This window comes from Chiloscyllium punctatum, chromosome 43 (assembly GCF_047496795.1).
Source record: "Chiloscyllium punctatum isolate Juve2018m chromosome 43, sChiPun1.3, whole genome shotgun sequence".
In the NCBI taxonomy this organism is placed as follows: Eukaryota; Metazoa; Chordata; class Chondrichthyes; order Orectolobiformes; family Hemiscylliidae; genus Chiloscyllium; species Chiloscyllium punctatum.
Genome location: NC_092781.1, coordinates 39,579,849 through 39,604,141, shown reverse-complemented (window position 1 = coordinate 39,604,141; position 24,293 = coordinate 39,579,849).

Sequence of the window (24,293 nt, the reverse complement as noted above, 5' to 3'; positions counted from 1 at the left end):
GCTCGTTGGATGCTGCCTGAACGGCTGTGCTCTTCCAGCAGCACTAATCCAGTAAGAAATATTGTAAGCCTACCGACAGGCAAAGGGTGCATGATCGTCATTCTCAACAGAACACAATCCATTGCAAATACGAACTCACCTCGCACAGATACCGACACATCCTAAAACGTGACTCAGTCCCCGGCTTCACAACTGGAAATCTGCAACAAATAATTTTTGAAGAAACTGCACAAATCTGGCGATTTTAACAAGACTGATCTCCAAGGAATAAAACTGAACGGACACACCGTTTCTCGGGATAATCTAAGGTACAGAAAGCAGCCCCAAATACCAAACATAACTGCAGCAACACAACGCCTCCCCCCACATCTCCCCGGCTGGAACAAATCCAAACTCTCAATTCGCGGCATAACAACATGCACACGACCACACAACTTCACTGTGAACTAAAATACCTCAGAGAAGACTCATGACACTCCAGACAAGTATACCGGAATATCATCAAGGACACCAAGGTAGTAGAGAACGATGTCATGGTGTCATTCCACCTTACGGTCCTTTTCAAAACAACTGACGTTATCCTTGTCCAAGAACGTTTGTCCTCACAATGAGATGAGCCAAGGACATAAACAACAGTCATCACCAACTCCAGCAGCAAGGCTAGCATTCTCAAGGGAGCTGACCTTTGCCTCATTACGCACTTCATCTTCAATGGTAAGACTGACAAACAAATCATCAGGACACACAAGAGATTATCAATATTAGGACTCTTCTCAGAATGTGTTATGGAGAGACAAGAACGAAGCGATCTCCTCATGATCCAAACCAAGCCTTGGATCCGCTATGTGGATGACACCTTTATTTTCATAAAGCGATACATAGTAGAATTATACTATAATATCATGAACAAAATCCTCACTGCCATACATTTCATGAAAGAGGAAGAGAGCGAAAACATACTTCCCTTCCTAGATGTCACAGTGGGATGGAGCAGTCTACAGGAACGCGACACATACATGCCGGTACTCAACCGCAGGAGTAATCATCTCAAAAACAGATGAATGAAGCTGCATCAGGACACGACTGAAACAGACCACTACACACTGCAGCAAAACATCAACTACGGGGCATAGAATAAAAATACCTGTCAGCATAATTCAAGACTAACTTGTATGCAATGAACACAGCCCACACATTTTTGAACAACAAACCCAACCAAGAAGGCAGAACGTACCCAGAGATTGAAGCCACACAATCATACATCAAAAGACATTTGGAGAAACGACCATCCACTCTGACTACTTGCCATCATGGTAGCCCACAAACATACCAACACACTGAAACATTTACTGATGAAACTAAAAGATTCTGTGTTAACAACAGGTGTAAAGCGAATGTCATCTGCAAAATGCCCTGCAAGGTCTGCAAAGACAGGACGTCGGACAGACAGGCTGGTCGATCCACCAGAATACACGAGCAGGAACTAGCCACCTTGAAATCATAACCTCCAACAAGCCATTCCGAGCTCTTCCACTAACCTTTCCATGACTGGAGTCAGCCAGAAGCCTCTCAGATACAATTTCGATGCTGTTTCCTTCACAGTAATGTTCGAGGGGCTTCCTCATATGACAGATAGCATCTTCAGCTGAGAGTGACAAACACAGGCATTCAGTGGACAGGTTGGCCCAACTTTCATAGACACGAGACAAAGTTGATGCCTCCACCCGCCTCCGTTTAAAATGGAGCATCATGTGCACAAATCGGGAACTGAACAAAGCACCATTACATCGTTTCCAAGCTTCACAATGCCAGCAATCGATATTCTATCGAGCCAAAAATCTATTCCCCGGAAAGCTACAGAGGACAGCAAGTTTCACATATAAGATTTCTATAAAATGCAATTAGTTAACCCGAGAACACATCGTGAATTTTAAGTGAAAAAGACAAATAAGAGGCACTAACTGGAGGAATGAAACCAAGGAGGGTCCAAATCACAATAATGAAAACATTTAATAAAGACAATGCAGGATCAACAGTAATGTTTTATTTCATGAAGTTCTGGATCTGCATCTCACAACCAGCTCCGAAATCGTAAACTGGGACAAGGCAATTGCCCAGCATGGAAAGCCTTGCAGACGATGGAAGAGTAATACGAAGGAAATTTGCCTCTCTGGCATGGGGAGCATTGCAAACCAGTGCCAACACATTGGTACTGTAGGTGCACTGGATACAGTTGCAGCCAATACTTTGAGTAACCGTTAATGGAATCCCCACACACTTATGTCTCCATATCATCATTGTACCAGAAAAAAGACAATTTCTTCTCGTGTGTGTGTCTGTGTGCGCGCATATATCGTGGGGTCATTGAATGCTAAAATCACTTTTTGAAACAGAAAACGCAGTGACAAAATCAGTTTCAATCCGAACAGCTTTCAGGGAGGGACATGTTATACATAGGCATGCTGATTTGCTTGAGGTTATTAGAATAAACATTTTTCCTGACCAACAACAATAGGTTCACAAGTCACAGGAATGATGGATTGGTGTGATTTTAGAGTGAGCTCAGATACTAGACAAGGAGTAACGAAGCATATTTGCTTCCACAGGTTTGGAGCTGGGAATGTCAGCAGCAGATATTTCACATCATTAAGGCATTATCTCATAGCTCCATATCCAATTGGTGAGAGAATTGCCCAGTTAAATATATAATGGGAGCGTTAGCATGTATAATTAGGATTGGACCGGACATGATGTCAGGAATCAGCTCATGGCCGCAGCTGAGTTTCATCTGCTCCATTCTTAGATATTAGCCAGTGTCAGGATGGAATCAGAAGTGAAGCTCGCGACATCCACGTTGCAAATATTCAATTAACACGGGCACTCATGCAATGCATCGGCTGAACAGAGAGACCCCAGACGGGCACTTTCAGAAAAGAAAGGGATGAAAGAACGAGCAATTTCATGCAGTTAGAAGGGCGTTCCAGCGTAAAGACGTGGATTCAGAGTGTGAGTTTTGGCTGCAATGAGTGCAGAGAATAGATCAGTAATGGTGGCATACCTGGTTTACAGAAAAAAGTACCTGCACTTTAACACTTACCCGGGACACCAATGATAGCCAGGATAGGAAAATAAATGTAATCAATAATACGGAGTGCATAATAGATCCTCATTGATAATGACATCCGATCATAATTTTTCGAAAGATGCGAAACTTCACCAGATAAACTCTTGGACATTGCTATAACATTCCAGTCTACTGCTGTCAGATTCAGATCTAATGTTGGAACATTCCAGTCTCTCGTTCTCAGATTCTGATCCATTTTTGGGATATTCCAGTCGATTGTTTTCAGATTCTGTACTCTCCTCCACCGCTCTCTGAAGCTACTGATCCCTGTTAGTGGGAGAACACATTAAATGGAGACCACTTGTCATTGAAGAATGAAAACCCCGCACTGGAATAAATCGAATCCCTAGAGACTGACGTTAATCGCAATCACTGAACAAACAATTTCATTTAACCGCTTCCTACACCCCTTCTTCGCAACAAAAAAATAAAACACGAGGGAACATTTATGACATCTGGTTGAAATCGGCGCAGGTTGCTGAGAGAAGGATCACAAATCCACCAACACGTTTAATCTTTCTTCATTGCAACTGTAAATAGTGTCAGAACACTACTGAGTTGTATATGACCCACATTGTTTCTTAAACGGGACAGCGATAAAATATCAGATCAGCTGCATAAAAGGATTGGTGGTGAAAGTTACAAAGAACACAAGAAAGAAAGCAATATTTATGATATGTTGATGTTGTCTAATGCTGTTCCTAGTTTTAAGTGCATTGTAATCAAATTCTTCGATCGACTTCAGACATCATTCAGAGTACTGAGACTGCTGCCACAGAACGGGGGAATTTTTATCCCAATGTTGCTGTTACAGACGGATAGGAGAAAGCCATTCAGCCCACACGAACTTAATTCCCACTTGAAGACGTGAAAATCTGGGACGCTCACCAAGTCTTCAAAGGGAGTCATTCAAAACATAGATAAATTTTACTACAGCTGCACGAGGTGTTACGAGAGTACACCTGGAGTGCAATATGCTTGTCTTTCTGCATCTGAGAAGGGAAGAATCTCCATCAGATACATTTTACCGGCTTTTCATTACACACAGATTGCTATGGCATTTAATGACTCCAGCCTGTTACAGAGGGACAGGAGGCAGTCAATCAGGAGGAGGCCATTCACTCTTTGGTATTTTATATTGGGGCAGTAAGAGACCATTAATCCTCTCGGGTCTGTTAAAGAGGAACAGTAGAAGGCCATTCAACCTCTCAAGCTGGTTACAGATGGTAAGTAGGAGGCCATTCAATCTCTGGAACCTGTGACAGAGGGACAGTAGGAAATCCATTCCACATCTTGTACGTGTTACAGAGGGACAGGAGGATGTCAGTCAGCAATTCGGACGTGTGATATAGTGATAGGCGGAGCAAATTGAACTTCTCAAGTCGGTTATCCAAAAGCACTGCCTGTCACTTGCTTGCTCATTTACTGAATGTAAAGAAAACACTGCTCAAGCATTCAGATTTCGATGATGTGTAATAGAAGCAGGAGAACGTTTTCAATCAGGAGAAGCTGTAACACCACTGAAGAGGTAATTCCATCCACCACAGGAGCAATCCATAGAAGCAATAGCAGACTGCACAGTTATTGGAACCTGTTCCTCAGGAGCAGGAGGACTTCATCAATTTTCAAAATCCTTATCCACAAGAACAGGAGGCAGTCATTCAACAGCTCCAGACTGGTACACAATGAAATCTGTAGACTAGTGAGCCCCCAGGATCATGTCACACAGCAACAGGAAATGGCCACTCACTCCTCTCCCGTTTGGTCATTTGGGAGAGAAGGGGAATTGGCGTATTAAAAACAGAAGTCTATGAATTAGTCGCCATTTCTAACATTTCCGCTACCTACAAGTATATCCCACCACCAGAAATATATTTTCTTGCCCACCATTAACTGCGTTCTGCAGAAACCTTTCCCTCTGTGACCTTCTTCATAATTCCCTGCACTCCCATCAACAACCCCTGTGCTCCCCACACCGTCAATTGACACAGAAGGAGTATCAGAAACTGCGCCCACACCTTCCTATCACCACCACGAAAGAGTCCAAATGATTATTCCACATCTGATAGATTTACCTGTAATGACAACACAACATCACCGTTGATGCTGCACTTGGTTTACATTTGGAGACAGGAATTCAACTGGCAGAACGTTTCAAATAACATCTATAGTACACAGGCACTAAACAACCCCAATGCCCTGTGGCTGAACACTTCAACATGTCTCCCCACTCCTGTATGTACTGACCTCCTCCTCCGTCAAACTCTTACAACACACCTATTCGAAGAACAGCTCACCTTCCGCTTCGGGACCATGAACCCACACGCTATCAACGTGAATTTCACTGGTTGGCACTTCTCCACTCCTCCCACCTAATCCCAGATCCAATAACCCAACTCGGCAACGCCCTCTTGACCTGTCCTACCTGTCCATGTTCTTCCAGCCTAACGGATCCAGCCTCCACTCCGGCCTGTCACAATCATTTTACATCGTCATCTGCCCTTCACATTCCCAGCTACCTTTACCTCCCAGCCCCAACCCCTTCCATTTATCTGTGCTTTTCCAGCTCCTCAACTTTTGACACACATGTAGTGAGTGTGATAATGATATGCCTTCAAGGGAGCAGATGCAAACATTATCCTGACACGCTCATCTTTTGGTATTATTGTATTAGTGTGTGTATCCGAGCATACCTGTGTGTGTAAGTTCTGATAGTCTCCGTAGTATTCAAAATAAAGCAATGCCTACTTCTTCCATCCTCCCCATGTTGTTTCACAGGGGGATATGGAAGATGAAGATCATAAGAGTTCCATTTGGAAAGAGGAGTGGGGAAGGTGAATCATGTTATGCAACACACTGAGACAGGCGCACACACACACACTTACACATGGTTTAAGGGGATGGCTCGGGGCCCACAGAGAGACCTGTGCTCAAGTGGAGAAATGTTGACACATCAGGTGCAATGGAAAAGTGACTTGTCTTTGAGCAGTGTACAACTCACACAGCTTACACATTGAAATGGTGCTTCTAATGCAATGATAACAAGGCAACTGCGCGTGAACATGTCTTTCCAAATTCGATGACATTAACGTTGTCGCACTTTCTGTAACTTGCAATTTTGTGGGATGTCCTTCTACGCGTTCTCTGAAATGTTAAAAGCTCGGAAAAGCCTTTTCTGTAGACCGGCAGAGTGGGAAATACAGGATAGTTATGGACTATCAAATTTAGGTTAAAACATACTGTAAATGGCAGAACACATTGGAAAACTAACATACAGATATCTTTATCTTAGCAGTACCCTAAAAGTGGCAAGCGACGTGGCAAGATGTTTCATAAGCCGCATCGCATACTTGCCTTCACCAGGCGGAGCATGGAGTACAAGAGTTAGCCAACCATATTTCAGTTCCGGAAAACCCTCGATAGGCTGCATTTGAAGTATTGTGTGCACTCTCCGAAGGGTGTGAAATGTTTCGAGAGAGTGCGGGGCAAGTTCACCAAAATGTTTCCGCGTCTGGCTATGAGGTAATTGACTATGAGGAAACTTAAACTGACGCCAATTATTTTCATGGTGAAGAAGGCAGCTGAGCAGAAACCATATCGAGGTTTCCAACAATATGAGAGATACGAATAGGGGGGATAATCTGAAGTTTTTTTTAATCTCAGTTTTGTCGTTTAACTTACACGGGGACATAGGGTCAAGGTGGGAGTGGAAATGTTTCAGGGAAATGTTCAATGAATGTTGTTCAGGGAGAGAAATGAGGGGCTTGAATCAGGCACTATGACAACATTTAAGAGACATCTGGATGGTTACATTAACATGGAGATAATAGAGGAATACTGACCGATTAAGAGCAGAAGGATTTAAAAAAAATATTCAGGGCACGATGATCGGTACAGGGTTGGAGGGGCGAACGGTCTGTTCCTATGCTCTACTTCTCTTTGTTCGTTGTTCTTTGTGACATTGTATCACCTTAAAAGAAGTTCAGCGAGCGAGAAAAAATGAGAGAGAGAGGTTTCATTGATTCACACACATTGCACAAAGATGAGGATACGCGATATAAATATACATCAGCACGATAATACAGGAAAACATATTAAAAGCATCTGGAAATAGCCACAGACAGAGCAGCACACGGAGACACATATAGTCACACAGAAATAGACACAATCACGAAATAGACATGCAGATGCATACACAGACACAAAAGCACATACAGTGTCATAGACTCATACAGTATAGAAGCAAACATTTCAGTTCAAACAGTCTGTGCCAAATATAAGCGCAAACTAAACCAGTTCCACTTACCTCTCCTTGCTCCCTGTCCCTGCAAACATTTTCTTATTTATGTCCTTATCTGAATGTCTTTATAACATTGCAATTTTACACCCATGCACCCCTGCGTCTGGAACTTCATACACCATTCTGTATAAACCAATTGATCGGCCTGTCATTTTAGAACATTTCTCCTCTGCCCCTAAAATATCCGCCGAGTCTGAAAATGCCCCACCCTCGGAAAAAAAAACGCTGAATCCTATGCAAGGTCACATCTCAACCTCCTACTTAACCAATGAAAAAAATTCGAGCCGAACCTCTCTATTTTTGCACCTCAACCTCTCCGTTCCTGACAATATTCTCGTAAATCTCATTGAAGCCTCGCCAGCTCAAAAAAATCCATCAGATAACAGGGCGACCAGAGGTGGACACAGTTCTCCAGAAGAGGCGCCACCAATATATCTGTAGAATGTCAACATGACAACTGCACTCCTATTCTAAAAGGTCTGAGCAGTGAAGGCAGCATGCTAATCGTCTTTCCAACCACGTAAATGTGCAATATTCAAAGATTTATGTTTGGAACACGAGCACTCTCTGGTCTACACCAATAACAAAGACCCTATGTTCAACTGTGTAAGTCCTGCCCTTGTTTGCTTTCATAAAGCGCAGTACCATGCAGTTATCCAAGGTAAACTCCATAAGACACACGTCGGCACAATGTGTGTTACTACTGGGAAGAAGGGCCTGGAAAGTAATCAGCTGACTTGTATCTTTTAAAGTGTTTAGGAAGAGTGTCATCAGACGTTGCGGAGGAAATAGTGAATATTCTCTTTTATTCTCTCTGTTGATCAGTCATAATATTTATTCGAGATCCTTCCTTGTGCGGAGTATGTCTGCTGAACTTTTTCCATAATATTATAGATATTAACCAATTAAACTGGAAATCATAGCCATGAAATTCAGCGTGTTAATTATATATTTCATGCACTCAACATCCTTTAGTTGAGGCAACGAGTATGCATTGGTTTTGTAACGAAATCGTAAAAGTCGAAATGTCAGTTGTAATTTGGAGTAAACAATAGACATGAGGCTCAGTATTATGAGGGATTGATAAATAAGAATGAATAGTGTAGACAGCATAGTTCAGAAGAATCTATTGAAAGAGAAAGCAAATCAATGGCAAGCAGTATTTGGAATGCAATTGATAAGTTGACAGCACAAACAGTGACAAATGGGTATGATGTGATGGAGATTGCCTGAAGATCAGGAGTGGGGAGCTTAATGCCCAAAGGTACACAGTATTCGGAAAGGATAGACAAGAAGAAGCCGCAGGTGGACCTGTTTATTGAAGCATAGGGTTGAAACTCGCCTTGGACCCCAAACGTCGACCCTGATACTCTGAAGAGAAATCGACGCAGACCCATTCCCACACAAGTTTGCAGAGTCTTTGGCTTTGATCATTATGTCGTCATTGCCTACAGAAACAGTGCCAGCAAACTGGAGAATGACAAATATTTTCCTTTTGTTGTATGCCATTTTTATAAATGACATTGATGAGGGCGCAGCTGGGAAGGTGATACGTAGATGAAGGTTGGAGTTGAAATGAAAAGGGCGGAGTGGTGAGCCGAGTAGAATTTTGGGAAGGAAGATGAAATGGTCGGACAGCTCAAGGGGGTGGTGCAGAGTGGAGGTTTTTTGACTTGGGTAAGGTAGTGGAGTGGATATCGATAAAGTCCTCATAGATTCGTGTGGTTGGAGTATCCCAAGGCTGAAGATGAGACGTTATTTCTCCAGGACTCGGATGATTAGAGATTTGAAATTGAAGAGGCCCTTGACTTGCATGTCCTTGACAGAGTGGGAAAGGGAGTTGAAGTGTTCGACCACAGGGCAATTATGTTGGTTAGAGGAGGTCTCCCAGAGATGTTCTTATAAACTATCTATTAGATGGTATCCTGTCTACCCAATGTAGAGGAGACAATGTCGGGTGCAGCGGATACAGGAGATGAAATGTTTAAAGTAGCGGTAAGTTTCTCTCAGAAGTAGAAATATGCTTTGGCGCCTTGGATTTGGGTGAGGGTGGAGCTGTGTGTGCAGTGGCAGAAGGATCTGCCATGACGGGAGGTTGGCTTGGTGCTGGGGAGCGGCATGTCCCTCACAAAGGTGTAGCAGCGGCAATGGTCTCCCAAGAATTCTGATAAGATGGGGAGCGAAATATATCTCTGGTGACAGTCTGTTTGATGGTGGCAGAAATGGTGGAGGATGATGCGATGTATCCGAAGGATAGGGGGTGGAAGTTGAGGACAGAGAGCGTTATGTGTTTGTTGGAACTGGACGATTGGGGTTCAAGAGGAGAGTTGGGTGGAAAGTGGAGCAGATTCGCTGGAGGGCATTGTCGACCAAGTGAGAGGCAAAAATGCGATCTTTGAAAAAGGAGGAAATCTGATAAACTAAATTCCCGAAATGTCGATTCTCATGCTCTCGGATGGCGTTAGACCAGCTCTGACTTTCAACCACCACACTCTTCGACACTGATCTCCAACATCTGCAGACCTCAAATTCTCTTTTTTTCCATGTGTCAGGCAGTGCCCAATGAAGTAACAAAAGGGCCATTGCTTGGGCTCCGAATATTCATTTGAGCAAAGAAAAATAAAAGAAAAACAGTATAGCAGTGAATCAGGTTCTTCGGTGCTGCAGGCCTGCACTGACATTTTGCCCTTCCACACTTAAACTGTCCTCATTTTCAGGATCCGTATCACTCTGTTACTTTCCTATTGACGTATTAGTCCAGTTGATTCTTCAAGTACTATTGTGCCTTCTTCCACCACCTCTTCTGGCAGCATGTTCCACACACTCACCACCTGTTTGTAAAAAAGGTGACTCGCACATCTCATTTAAATATTCCTTCCCTTGAACCTGTTTCCCGAATAGCTGACTGCATGTCTCTGGTATAAAGCCTCAGACCTTCCAATCTATCTATTCAATTGCCAATCTTATAATTTTCTATTAAGTCGCCCTCAACCTGCCGTGTTACAGTGAAAATAAACCCAGCTAATCCTACTTTTCTAAATAGTTAATTCCCCATAGCAGGCGACGTCCTGGCAACCCTTTTCTGTACTCTCTCGAAAGCATTCACATCCTTGTGGTAGCATCGTGACCAGAACAATGTGCAACATTCCAAGTCTGGCCCAAGTAAATCTGCACCATAACTTGTCTACCCTACCACCCAATGCCCTTCCAAATAACGGCAAGACTTCCATCAGTCTTTTCACGACCTTACGAATTTGCACTGCAACCTTCAGAGAACAACAGAGCTGCACACACAGACCTCTCTGCATTCCAACACTCCTCATGGGTCTGCCATTCAATATATAGTTCTCAACTGTAGTTGACCTTCCAAAATATATCACCTCACGTTTGTTTTAATTAAAAGTACTCTGTCATTCTCCTGAACCTGCTTCTAAATGATTCATATACTGCTGTATTCACTGACAATCTTCACGATCCACAACTCCACCAATCTTTCTATTCTCTGCATAGTTAATAATTAGCACATATAACTCTTCCTCCAAGTCATTTCTGTAGACCACGAGCAGCAGAATGCCAGAAGCACCATCCCTGGTGAAACACTAGTCACAACTGTCCATTCCAAAAAATAATTAAACTTTAACGTCTTCCTCCAATGACTCACCCAGTTTTTGTCACTTTTCCTGACAACATGTGATTTCACCTTTTGGACTAATCTGCAATGAATTATCCTGTCAAAGGTTTTATGAAAGTCCATGTAAACAACGTCAACCACTCTTTATTCATTATCTTTGTTCCCAACTTGAAAAAACTCAATAAAGACTATGTGGAAAGACTTCCCTGCACAAAACTATTTTCGCTGTCACTACTAAGTCCATTTGTTTCGAAATGATTATTTATCTTACCCCTGAGAATTCTTTTCAATAATTTCCTTGTAACGAGCATGAGGCTCACAGGCTTGTAATTTCCAGAATTATCCCTGCTCCCCTTCTTGAACAATGGGAAAATATTTCGTATTCTGCTGCCCTCTGGGACATCACCTGCCGTCAGCAAAACACAGGAGAGTTTGTCAATGCTCCAGCGATTTGTTCATTTTTTTCCCACAATATTCTGGGATATATCCCAGAAGGACCCATGGAAATAACTACCTGAATGACTTGTTTTAAAATACTCAACGCCTCTTTCATTTTCATAAAAAAAGAATTAGAAATTCAACACTCCCTTTCCTGCGATTGTCCTCCACAAATTCCTTGAAACTTTTTTTGACTACCGACACAAAGTATTCATTTTACTTCCTCACCTACCTCTTCAGGCATCACACCTTTTCCCTTTTCCTGGCCACCATCTTGCTTTTTATACATCGATAAGAAGCCTTGTAATTCCATATAATTCTCTTTGCTCACAGCTTTTCTTGACATGTTAGCTCTGCCAAATATTTGCTAAGAATCTTTCCTGATTTACATCTAGTCTTTAAAGCGTTTGTCATTTTTTATCCTCCTAGAACTTACAAGTGCATTCCTTCTAGTTTTAACCAAGATCCTAACATCTCTAGCCATGAAACGTTGATGCAACTTACCATACTTTACCTAATTTCTCACAGAAATTAGCCACAGCTGAACTACTAGCAAATGCTTGTTGAAATAATTCCACATGTCCAATGTGGATGTCCATTTAAATAGCTGTCCTCAATCAAAATTCTCCAATTCCTGCAGAATATTTTAGTAGTTCGCCATTCTCCAAATTAGCACCGTCACCGTAATTTTGTGTTAACACTATCCATGATTATCGTAAATCTGACGGTATTATGATAAGTACTCGGAAATGCTTCCCCGCCGAAAGTTCACTCACCTCTCCTAGTTCATTTCCTAAAATCAGGTTCAGTATTACCGCATCCTTGGTTGGACTGTTTATATACCATTTCAAAAACACCTCCTGAATGGCCATTCCAAGCTCCGCCCTGTCCAAAGACACTGCATCCAGTGAGTCTCATTCAATACAGGGGAAGTTAAAATTACCCATTAAAAGTTTACTGTCATGTTTATACCTTTCCAAAAGTGATCTAAATATTCAATCCTCGATCTCCTGCTGCATGGTTGGTGGTCTGCACTATAACGTCAGCACTGTGATTTCACCTCTCCTATTCCCGAGGTTCACCCAAGCTGACTCACTGCACGAGACCTCTGATTTGAATTCCCTCAGTACAGCTGTGAGATGCTATTTTACCAGTAATGCATCACCCCCAGCACATTTAGGTCCACTTGTCTGACACCTTAAATTTCTAAATTCAGAGAGGTTCAGCGATAATTTCCTGCCTTTCTTTCAGACAAGTCTCTTAATTGGCTATGATATCATAATTAGAATTATTGAGGATATCTCTAACTTAATTTTCCTTGCCTTTTATACTTCTCTCATTGAAAATCATGCTTCTCAGAAAATCTTACCTTCGCTTGTCAGCAGTGTTTCCCGTAATGCTCTTGTTCTTAGTCATGTTTACCTCAGTTTCGAACACTCCCTCAACTTCTGCATCTTTAGCCCTCATTCTCTTGTTTCCAACCCCCGCCACACTAGTTGAAACCCTGCCCAGCTAGAAACAGGTATTCCCCCGAGAAAGGACAGCAATCCAGGTCATGGCCAGGAATGTGAGGTCCGAACCCGTCAGAACTGGTGCCAATGGCCACGAATCAGAAACCCTTTCCCTCACACCATCTTTTCACTAACCTCTTCATCCTATTTATCCTTTTTGTCAATGCTGACTAGCTTGTTGTATTTGTTGTAATCATGAGTTAACTAACTTCGATATACGACATTTCAGATTTCTTCCTTGTTCTCTAAATTCTGCTTCTAGCAGGCCATTCATTCTTTTTTCAAAACTTATGTTGTTACTAGAAGGTGAACCACTGCCACTAGCTTTGCACTCTCCCATCAGAATGTCGTTCAATGCCTCTGACACATCCACACCTTTAACACCACGTTAGAAACTCGTTTGCAGCAACAGACAACGTAAATATTCCACATGCAATTGGATCCCCTCATGGGAACGTTTCTGTGAATATCTTACCTTCCCTCTGGAGCTGAACCAACCATGGTGCCTTTCCCCTCAAAAGTATCCAAAACTGTATAATTTGTTTTGCAGCACAAGAGCCACATTAGGTTCCTGCATTGCCTGCTAAGCCGTCCATTTCTGTCTGGTGGTCACTTTTTCCCTTCCTATCTCTGGACTCTGAGTCTGCATTGTGATTATCCAGCTGTACATGCTCTCCACAATACACTCCGCCTTGTGAATCATCCCCAGCATCCCAGAAACTGCTTCAACTGCAAAACCCGGGCTTCCAGGAGCTGAAGCTGCAGACACGGCTTGCACACGTACGTGTCTCGGGCACTAGAAATGTACCTGGTGACCCATATCGAGAAAGAGGAGCAGACTATCATTTTGCGCTCTGCTATTATGTCACATGCACTTACAATGTCAAATACTTTTAACACTAATTTGAAATTGCTGGTTTTATTGGCTCTGATAACAATTTGGTTATACTTACCTGCTAATCTCCAGCAACAGTGACCAGAAGCTGTTTATACTGGTGCTCCATGATTCGTTGGTGACGGTGGAATCAAATGCAACATTTCCAAGTTTATTTTTGGCACAAAGCTGTGCAGGATCGAAATGAGTTTGGAGCATGGCAAGAGAATTCAAGGTGATCTAGATTAGGTGAGGAATGGGAAACAACAAATGCATTGAAAAGTGGGGAAATTTGAGATTGCATTCTTCTTTTGAATGAAAATCAAAACGTTATTAGCAAATAAAACTGCAGAGGCTGGAATTCAAAGTCGACCAACAGAAGGATAGCTAATTCAGGAGGTTGGAAAGCGAGTTTTTCAGGTATCCACCCTCTTCAGTACAATATTAGGGGATACGGGAGCAACATATAAAGAGCGAGTAGAGGTGTCTGGGGTGGGGAGTATATCAGGAAGGTGAGGTAGTGATAGGTGGACACAGGTAGTCAGCGGGTAAAACGTGGTTGGTCCATAGGAAGGAAGAATCCGATTGTAAGTTTGAAGGAAGGGTCGGGAGGTGGAATGGATGCAATGATTTTGGGGTGGAAGTGGCGATTTATTTGAAGTTTATCTGAAATTCGAGAACTCAAAATTAAGTCCTCCAGTCATAAAATAAAAGGTAGAGGTTTTTTTTATATGATGACACACTTGGAAATGGAAAAATAATATGATCTGGGTCGCGTTGCATATCAATGAAAATAGGCAGACAGATGCACTGAGCAATTGGGAAGAGAAATGATATCCTGACCAACATTGCAAGAAGATCGGAGAACATTATTAGGGATATCGTACTGCAGTTCCATAGGGCCAAACCTGGAGTGCAACATGCAGTTATGCTTACCCTGACTATAATTATCTTTGTATTGTCCAGAACACAGCAGAGATTCATTGGATTAATCACAGGAATAGCAGAAATATCTTATGAGGCATGATTTGTTTGACTGGGCCTGCATTCACCAGAGTTGAACAGGGTGAGAGGGGATCAGATGAAAATGCATGAAATTCTATCATGCTGGAAGAAATCTTCATGCAGGAATGATGGTTCCCTTGGTTCTGGACTTCACAAACTTTTTCAGGATATACTATAGAATATTTTGTACTGGAAAGAGGAAAATAAATCTTCATACCAAGGATTGTGAATCTATGGAATTCACAGCCACAGAATGCTGAGAAAGCCAAGTCACTGAAATTGTTCTTGGAAGAGATCGATATTTCTTCAGATTTTAAAAACACCTTGAAATGAAGAGAAAGTGGGAGAATGGCACTGCAATAGAGGATCAGCCATTATCACATTTAATGGCAGAGCAGACTCCAAACACCAAACATGTTTCTGTTAACGGGTTTATCTCCAATAACGGATTTCTTCTTCGAATAACTCATGTTGCTGGATCTTGCAAAATAGCAAGAGGAGACTTTCGACCAAAAAAAATTATGCTTCAAACTTTACAAGACCACAAGCAAAATATAATTTTGAGACTAAAAATAGATGAATGGAACCAATTTCGACGCTTTAATTAAAGGCAGTACCATAATATGACTGAAGCCTCTTCCACATGTGCAGTCGCTGAACCCCCCTGTCCTGTCCAGAAAATCAGAGCGCCTTTAATCTGTAGAGCAGTCTTGTTTACTACGAGTCTTCCTTTTGATCTTCTGGATATTTTCGGAAACCTCCAGGCACGACGATTTCAGGATTGCTGGTACACATCTACCGTAATTAATGATAAATATCTCAAAAATGAGACCGCATGCTACACCAGCAATAAACACTTCACATGAACAACCCAACCGAACTCAGAAACAACTATTCCACAAGAAAGATTCCAAATAAGAACGAGGGCCCAAGGGAAACACAGTACTGTGCGAGTGAGCAAAATCGGCATAAGCACAGCTCACCGAGTGAACAAGTACCCATAAACACAACACCATGAGTGACGAACTTAATAACTGTGTTCGTTAATTCATACTCTAAACTCCCAGTCGATGCCATTCCAGAGAGGTGCACTTGCCACAAAATAAGGAGAGGAACAAATGGGAAAGGGGAAACGGGAAGGGACCGGTGAATGGGCAGAGAAATAGGCACAGTCAAGATTTGGTGAAGGGCTTTTGCCTGAAACGTCGATTTTCCTCCTCCTTGGATGCTGGCTGACCTGCTGTGAATTTTCGGAACCACTCTAACCTTGACTCCAATCTCCAACATCTGCAGTATTCACTTCTGCAGAGAGAAGTCGGCACAGAAATGGACGCGGAAATGGGCGGGAACATTTACACCGAATACGTCGAGGAACACGGTGGGGAAAGGGAAGGGAAATGGACGACGACAAGGGGTGGAAAGGTGCAGAGAAAGGTAATCAAAATGGGCGGGAAAAGGGAAAAAGTGCAAGGCTGGGAAATAGCCATGGAAGGACCAAGAAAGGGCTGGGCAAACAGGCAGGGAAAGAGGCAGGATTAGAGCCGCGGAAGTGGGTGCAGAAATTTTCTGGGAATGGGACAGTGAACAGGTCGAGGAAATGGACTTGGAAATAGGCACGAACATGGGCGTGGAAATTGGCGCGAAATGATTGGGGAAGGGGGAGTGGAAAGAGACTGGAAATCCCAGGTGGAAGCGGCTTAGAAATGACTTGGAACCGGGCCTGGAATAGAGGGGTGAATGAAGCCGGTGAAAATGTGGTGATAGTCTGGAGGATGATATAGGAAAAGACGGGGCAATGGGGCGCGGAGTGCTTCAGAGAGATGGATGCATGAAGGATTGCTGTAAATGAAAAGGTAAAGAGCGGAAAAAGGGCCGGGGAAGTACGGTAGGAAGGGATACAGATGAGGACAGAGTGAATATGGGGTTGGGGAGTTGAATGGACTTGACAGGGTGAATTCGTTTATGTTCAGAGGTGCGGTTCGGGAGGTGGATAGCATTGAATAAGACTACCTTTTCATTGTTTGATTTGGGGATGTGGTTTTGTGACGATGGAGGGAATGAGTTTTCTACCTTTGCAGGATGTGTATGTCTCGAGGTTGTGTGGATGTAAGGGGATTAATGGCGATCAGGTGACATGGGGACTGTGGGTGTGTTGGTTGAAGAGTACCGGCTGGAAGGTATGGGTGATATGGATCTGGATGATTCGGGGAAGTGAGGTGATGTGGATCTAGTACTTGGGGATCTAGGGTGTTGCAAGTAACAGAGTGGGTAGAGTGTAGTTTGGAGTCTATAGCGATATATGATGTTATGTGACTTGGTCTTTGCGGCTAAGCGTCAAAGTCAACGGGGATTCTACAATTAATCGGATAGATTGAATCCATTGCATACAGATCGAGGGTCGCACATGGTGTGTTGCATATCCCGTGCCAGGATGTAGGACTTCTCTGACAAGTTTGAAAGGATACCGGAGCTTGAGGGAGCATCCAATTCTTGTGATACATGTTCAGGCTAAAAGCATCGGCAAGGTTTAGATGGAGGACCTGTTTGAGGATTATCAAGCACTAGGAACGAAATTAAGGGATAGATCCTAGAGGGTCTTAAGCTTTGGATGACTGCCCAAGCTACATGCAAATTGGTTTCGGGACACGAAAATTAGGGAAGTAAACACATGGCTAAGGATGTCGGAAAGCAGAGCTCCATTTTATGGTGCATTGACAGCTGTTTTGGAACTGGCTTATCAGTACCAATGGGACCATCCACACCTGAAACGATTTGGATCCAGTATTCTCAAGAAACGTACAAATGGGTAATCACTCGGACTTTAAAATTGTCTGTCAAGAAGGTGGGGGGAGGGAATAGAAAAGGAAGCAACAGGAAGTATGCTGACAAATCTAAAGGCAAGGAACAGGTTTTCATGTATGCAGGAGGTTTTCAGTTCTAGGCAGACACTGAAATAAGTAAAAAGAAAGGAAACCATTTGGTGATATCAAAGATGTTGCAATCATCACGGTAAGAATGCCAGCATAAAGAGATGTTATCGAAATGGTCGGAGCATTCAAGGCAAGGTTGATGAGTTAACTGCACAAATCATGATGAATGAACATGATTTGGCTAAAATTCCCGAGACATAGTTATAGAATGGTCACGACTCGGAGTTAAATATCCAGGGGTGACAAATTATTCAGAAGTGCAGGCACGATTGTAAGTGCGGTAGTGTAGCTCTGATATTCAAGGACGACATCAGGGCAGTGCTGAGAGATGATGTAGGTTCTGTGGAGAATGCAGATGAATTCACTTGCGTGGAAATTGTAAATCTAAGAAGAAAATGTCACTCATAGGCGTGGTCTAAAGGCAACCTATTAATAACATCACATTTGGGCGGGCAATAAACAATGAAATAACTCATGCTTTTAAAATGGTACGGCTATTAACATGGGGATTCGAATCTCCATGTAGATTGTCGAAACAGCTCGGTCTGGATGTCCTTGAGGAAGAGTCTGTTGAGTGCCTCCATGGTAGTTGTCTTGAAAAACATGTGAGGGAGATGACGAGGTAGTAATCTATCTGGCATCGAGTCCTGTGTAAGGAAACAGGAATAAGTAATGACCTCATAGTCGGCGATCCTCTTAGAAGGAGTGATCACAATATGACTGAATTTACAGTACAGATGCAGACAGTGAAAGATAAGCTCCAATACCAGTGTGAAGTGACTTAGACATTGAACAGGTATTTTGTATTAGTCTTTGCATTGGAAGCAAGTCTTTGCAGTGGAGGACACTAAGAAAATGCCAGTAAGTAACAAAGATATGAATTACTGTGAGGACCTAGAAACAATCTATTGGAGCTGATGACCGATAAGTCTCCTGTCCCCAGTCTACGAAAATAGATGGCAGAAGAAATCGCAGATGCACTGTCAGTAATTTTGCATAATTCGCTCGAATATGGGACAGTCGACAAGATTGCAAAACACTAAATGCAATGCCACTATTTAAAAAGGGAGGTCGACAAAAGAAGGAGAATTAAGGACCAGATAGCTTAGGCTCTGCAGTGGGCAAGATGTTTGAGTCTGTTATGACTGAAGAAATAGCAGGGGATCTCTGGAGAAATTTTCACGTTGTGCATATGCAGCATAGGTTCATGAAGGTCATGCTTGACAAATCTTTGGAATTCTATGAACATATTTCAAGCAAGGTGGATAACGAGGGTCAAATGGATATGATGCACCTAGAACTCCAGAAGGCCTTTGACACGTTCCCACACAAGAATTTGCTGCATAAGATAAGGAGGAATGTCGTTCAGAGTAGAGTCGCAGTATGGATAGAGGATTGGTTGACTAACAGGAAGCAACGTGTAGCAAAAAGTGCCACTAGAATTAGTACTATTCTGCGTGCAATCAGTGACATGTGGTGTGCTTCAGAGACTCGCTGTTCCGACCGCAATTATTTACAAATTTTTCAGATGATTTAGCTTTGGGGACGATGTGTACCATGTTAAAGTTTGCAGATGATACTAAGTTCAGTGGCAGACCAAAGTGGGTAGAGGATGTGAAACCCTGCAGTGGAACACAGTTATTGAGTGAATGGGCAACAGTCTGGCAAATGAATTACAATTTTGAGAAATGAGAAGTCATGTATTTTGATAGGAGTAACAGAAAATATAGATTGTTACTTGAATTGCATTTTTCGCCGCATGCTGATATGCAGAGGGACCTGGATGTCCTTCTGTATGATTCATAGAAGGTTGGTCTGCAGATAGAAAAAGCAATTCGGAAGCCAAATGGAATTTTCTCCTTTTTGGTTAAAGTGGTGACTTTAAAACCAGATATTGCAGCTGTGCAAGGTGATAGTGAGGCCAGGCCTGGAGATCTGTGTGCTGATTTGATGCCCTTACTTTAGAAAATATGTACTGGTACCGGAGAGTGTGCAAAGCAGGATCACTAGGTTGATTCCGGAGTTGAGGGGTGTGGCTTATGAGGAGAAACTGAATAGATTGTATTATATCCATTGGAATTCAGAGGAATTGGAGGAATATTCAAAAGCCTCAAATTATAATGGGAATTGATAAAATACAAGAAGATAGGGTGTTACTACTCACAGGTGAAGCTGGGACAAGAGGGCATTGCCTCAAGATTCGTGTGAGCAGAGTTATGACTGAATTGAGAAGGAACTTTTTCATCCAGATTTCTGATATTCTATATAATGCCTTGCCAGGAAAGTTGTTGACTCTTCTTCAGTAAACGCCTTTAAAGCTAAGCTCAACAATGTTGAAAAAATAAAGGGAATTACGGGATATGGAGAGAGCATGGGTAAATGGATGAGTTCATGAAAACTTATGCCATGATCATATTGAGTGGTAGAGAAGGTTTGAAGGGCAGGATGGGATACTCCTGAACCTAATTCATCTGTTCTTATGTTATGGTTTGTTGTGAGTTGTGCGGCCGGAGAGTTATTGTTGATTATGAACTAAAGAGAATTTTGGATCACAGGGCTGTTGATATTGGTTATCACTGGATATTTTGTTGGGGGTGTGGACCTAGAAGGGCAATGGAGCACATCAGGTGAAAGTATGGGACATTTGGATCTGCGGCATGTTTGAGTTTGGATCTGTGTGGCTATGGAGCTGATGAGCAAGAAGTGCTATTGATGTGACGGATCATGGACCAGGATCGGAATGAGGGGCGACAGGAACAGGGTTTGGTGTTGCGACATATGGGGTTTAGATCTGAGGGCAGTAGTGTGTGGGGCGTCGACTAGAGAGTTAGAGGTGGATAAGGGGTGGCGTTTTTAAATCTGGCAAGAAATGGACTCGGGCTTGAGTGGTATGGAGGAGGTGGTATGTGGTCTTGGGATATCTGAAGGATGGTGGTACATTGGCGTTCAAAATGGGTTTTGTGACTTGGGTGCATCAGACTGGGTGGAATGCACATTGAGTATGAAGGAGGTCTCGGGCTGTGACATAAGGGATGGAGGATAAGGTTCTTGAGGGTATGGGGTTTGTGAAAATGGGCTTACATGGAGCTATGGTAAACGAGATAACAGGGGGTACAGTACTGGGGGAAGGTAACTGGAATATTTCGAGTTGATGAATCTGAGGTGTATGGGAAAGGGTGTTGTGTTACTAGTGGTGTGTAGCTGCAGCTGTATAGGCATGGAGCTGTGTCGGACATTTGGAGTTTGGGTGTATGGAGCTGAGGTTAAGGGGTTATGGAAAGAGAAATATGGGGTTACGGAGCTATTGGATATGGATAGGGTATGAGACTTGGGAAGCTGTGATATTAAAATGCCTGTGGGGAATTCACAGGTGGGATTGTGGCTCAGTGATGAGCACGGCTGCCTCACTGCGTCAGCGACCTGGGCTTCTTTCAGGCACAGGTGACATTCTGTGTCTCCTTTATGACGAACCTGTTCCTTTAACAAGTTTAGGTTGTCCTTGATTTTTATTCGGAGAGTTCTGGCATGACAGAGCTTCCGAAAAGTCTGAGGAAGGATGGATTTTAGGCCCAATTGGCACACAAGTAATGGATATTGACTCTTGCAGGTTTTCAAGTTTAAAAAAAAACGAGAATATTGAAAGGAGAGTCGAGAGTTTGTTGCTGGACAAGCTCAGCATGTCAAGCAGAATTCGAGGAGCAGGAGAATCGACTTTCCGAGTACAAGCCCTTCATTCCTGACAAAGGACTTACGGCCGAAATGTCGATTATCCTGCTCCTCAGAAGTTCCCTCACCTGTTGTGCTTTCCCATCAGCACAACCTCGATTCTGATCTGCAAGATCTGCAGTCCTCGCTTTCTCCTCGTGAAAGGGGAATGCCAGTTTAGATTAGATTACTTACAGTGTGGAAACAGGCCCTTCGGCCCAACAAGTCCACACCGCCCCGCCGAAGCGCAACCCACCCATACCCCTACATCTACCACTTACCTACACTACAGACAATTTAGGATGGCCAATTCACCTGACCTGCACATTTTTGGACTGTGGGAGGAAACCGGAGCACCCGGAGAAAACCCACGCAGACACGGGCAGAACGTGCAAACTCCACACAGTCAGTCGCCTGAGGTGGGAATTGAACCCGGGTCTCTGGCGCTATGAGGCAGCAGTGCTACCCACTGTGCCACCGTGCCGCCCAGTTCAGATATTATCTCTGTTTTTGTTGGAGTGTGTGTGTGCGTGTGTGTGTGTGAGTGTGTTTGAGAGAAGGGGGTAGGGGAGAGAGAGACAGAGATAAACAGAGAGAGGGAGAGAAGAAAGGCTGCTGGACTCTCTCTCTCTCTCTCTCTGGCTCGCTCGCTCTCTTTCTCTGTCTCTGCATCTCTCTCTAACTCTCTCCTGTAAGAACTAGTTTCATTTTAACTTCTGTGCCAAAGTTTGTTTATTGGGATTGTTGAACGTATTTTTGAACTTCATCATTAAATTCGGGTTATCTGTTGCGTTTCCGGATAGGATACTTTATTCAATATTCTGTTTTCTGTTCTTTATGTTAAATTCAGTATAATGTTAATAAATTCAATTTTGTTTCGGACTATCAGGTTTATTTGTCAGCACTAACTTTCCGAGCGCTGCTTCTTCATCAGGTAGCTGAGGACCAACTGATGAAGGTCCAGTGCTCAGAATTCTAGTGCTTCCAAACAAACCTGTTTTGACTATAACCCGGCGCTGTCTGTTTTTTTTTACTTTCTGAAACTCCGTCCAACACCGACATTTCAATATCAGTTTAGAGCTAATTAGTTTGACCATCTGATGCTCTCCTCGAATATCGACAGTACACTTTCTGAATATCAAATGGCATTATTACGGTCAGTGCCACCATCTTGAAATGTTCTGAGGGTTCTGGCCTGGTCAATCCTGGTGGCCAAGCTGCGTGAATTAGCAGGCAACCTGGATTTCGAGCCACCTTGTTCCGTGAGGAAAGAAGAGATAATTACAGCTGGAGCTCAGCACTTACACTTAATGGAAACACTAATTGAATCTTTCGAGAACTCAAACGTTTATTTGAAAATGAAAGAGTTTCTGACAGAGGCAAAAGGCAAGGAAAGGGCAACGCAAATGAAACAGTTTGAATTACGATTAAAAGCAGAGGGAGAAAAAGAGAGAACTGTTGAACTTCAGAATTTGGTGTTTTGGAAATACTGCTTAAAAGGATGGAGGTGAAGGCTGAACTTAAGCCCCGTGAGAAAGAGAGTGAGGAAGAGCTACCGATAGTAGCCAAAGGACTGTTAGGAATATGTTTAATTATATTCAAGCATTGCAAAAGTTGGAGAATAAAGATGTGGAAACCCAGTTCACCTCATTTTAAAAAGTGCTCAACAAATGCTGTGCCAATGACCATGTGGATTTTCTTGAGCCAATGCTAACCTTTAGTCTAGCGTTTAAGGAATTCGCATCACGATCATTGGTGGTCGATGGGACGATCGAGGCGATGTGAATACAGGCAGCTTAAGTGCATGTGAGATTGTGCCAGAAGCCAACAGACAACGTTTCATGATTCTAAGGAGTGACACTGGTCAAACCGACATTGATTTAGAAAGAATCAAACGAAGTAATTTTGGTACAATTATTTTGGAAGGGGTTCAAGAATTCACTTCCTGAAGTCTGAGACTCATGTAGAAGAGCATAAAGTTAAAATAGCAAGGTTACCAGCGGGAGTCGCTGATGATTGAGTTGATCTGTAATGCAATGTTTGGCTTCCAGAATCAATTTTAAACTATGACGGATATAAATTGTGGAAAAGAGAAATCCTCACATTGTTAAGGAACGGCAGTTCTCGATGAAAGTCATAAGAATAATTTACTACAGGCTAAAATGGAAACTCTTGAAGTGGACATTGATGATAAAAATCTCCGGTGTTTTCACTGCAATAAAGTAAACCACATGACATCACAGTGTTAGTGGGTTAAGAGAAGCAATGGGAAACTAGATGGAAGAAAACCGAATAATCCTATCAAATTTCATGGAGTCGTCATAAAAAGCGCAGTAGAGGCGAGGAAGCTACACCAGAATGTACAAGCTGGTCAGATATTGGTTAAGGATGAAGTGCCCGTTCTTAATAAAATTATTTCTGCAAAGTTAAAGTTTATTCAGATATTTCAGGATGAGCACGTAAATAAGTCGCCATGCTAAGGTTTGGAGATGCTGGTGTTGGACTGGGGTGTTGGACTGTGCCGCAATGATCAGACTGTAGCACAGAAAGCCTTACAGGGAAGCTTGCACGTTCAAGACGTTATCTGGGCCGACATGACACTAATTGTTTAAGTTCACTTGAGAATGAAAGTTTAAAGAAGTTTGTGTTTTACATATGAAAGAACTGAGACCAACATGGTCAATCTAAAACGTGAAAGACTTCACAAATAATCCCGGTCTTTTTTCAATACATAATTTCAGTTATATCACACTGTAAACGTTTGCTTAAAATTCT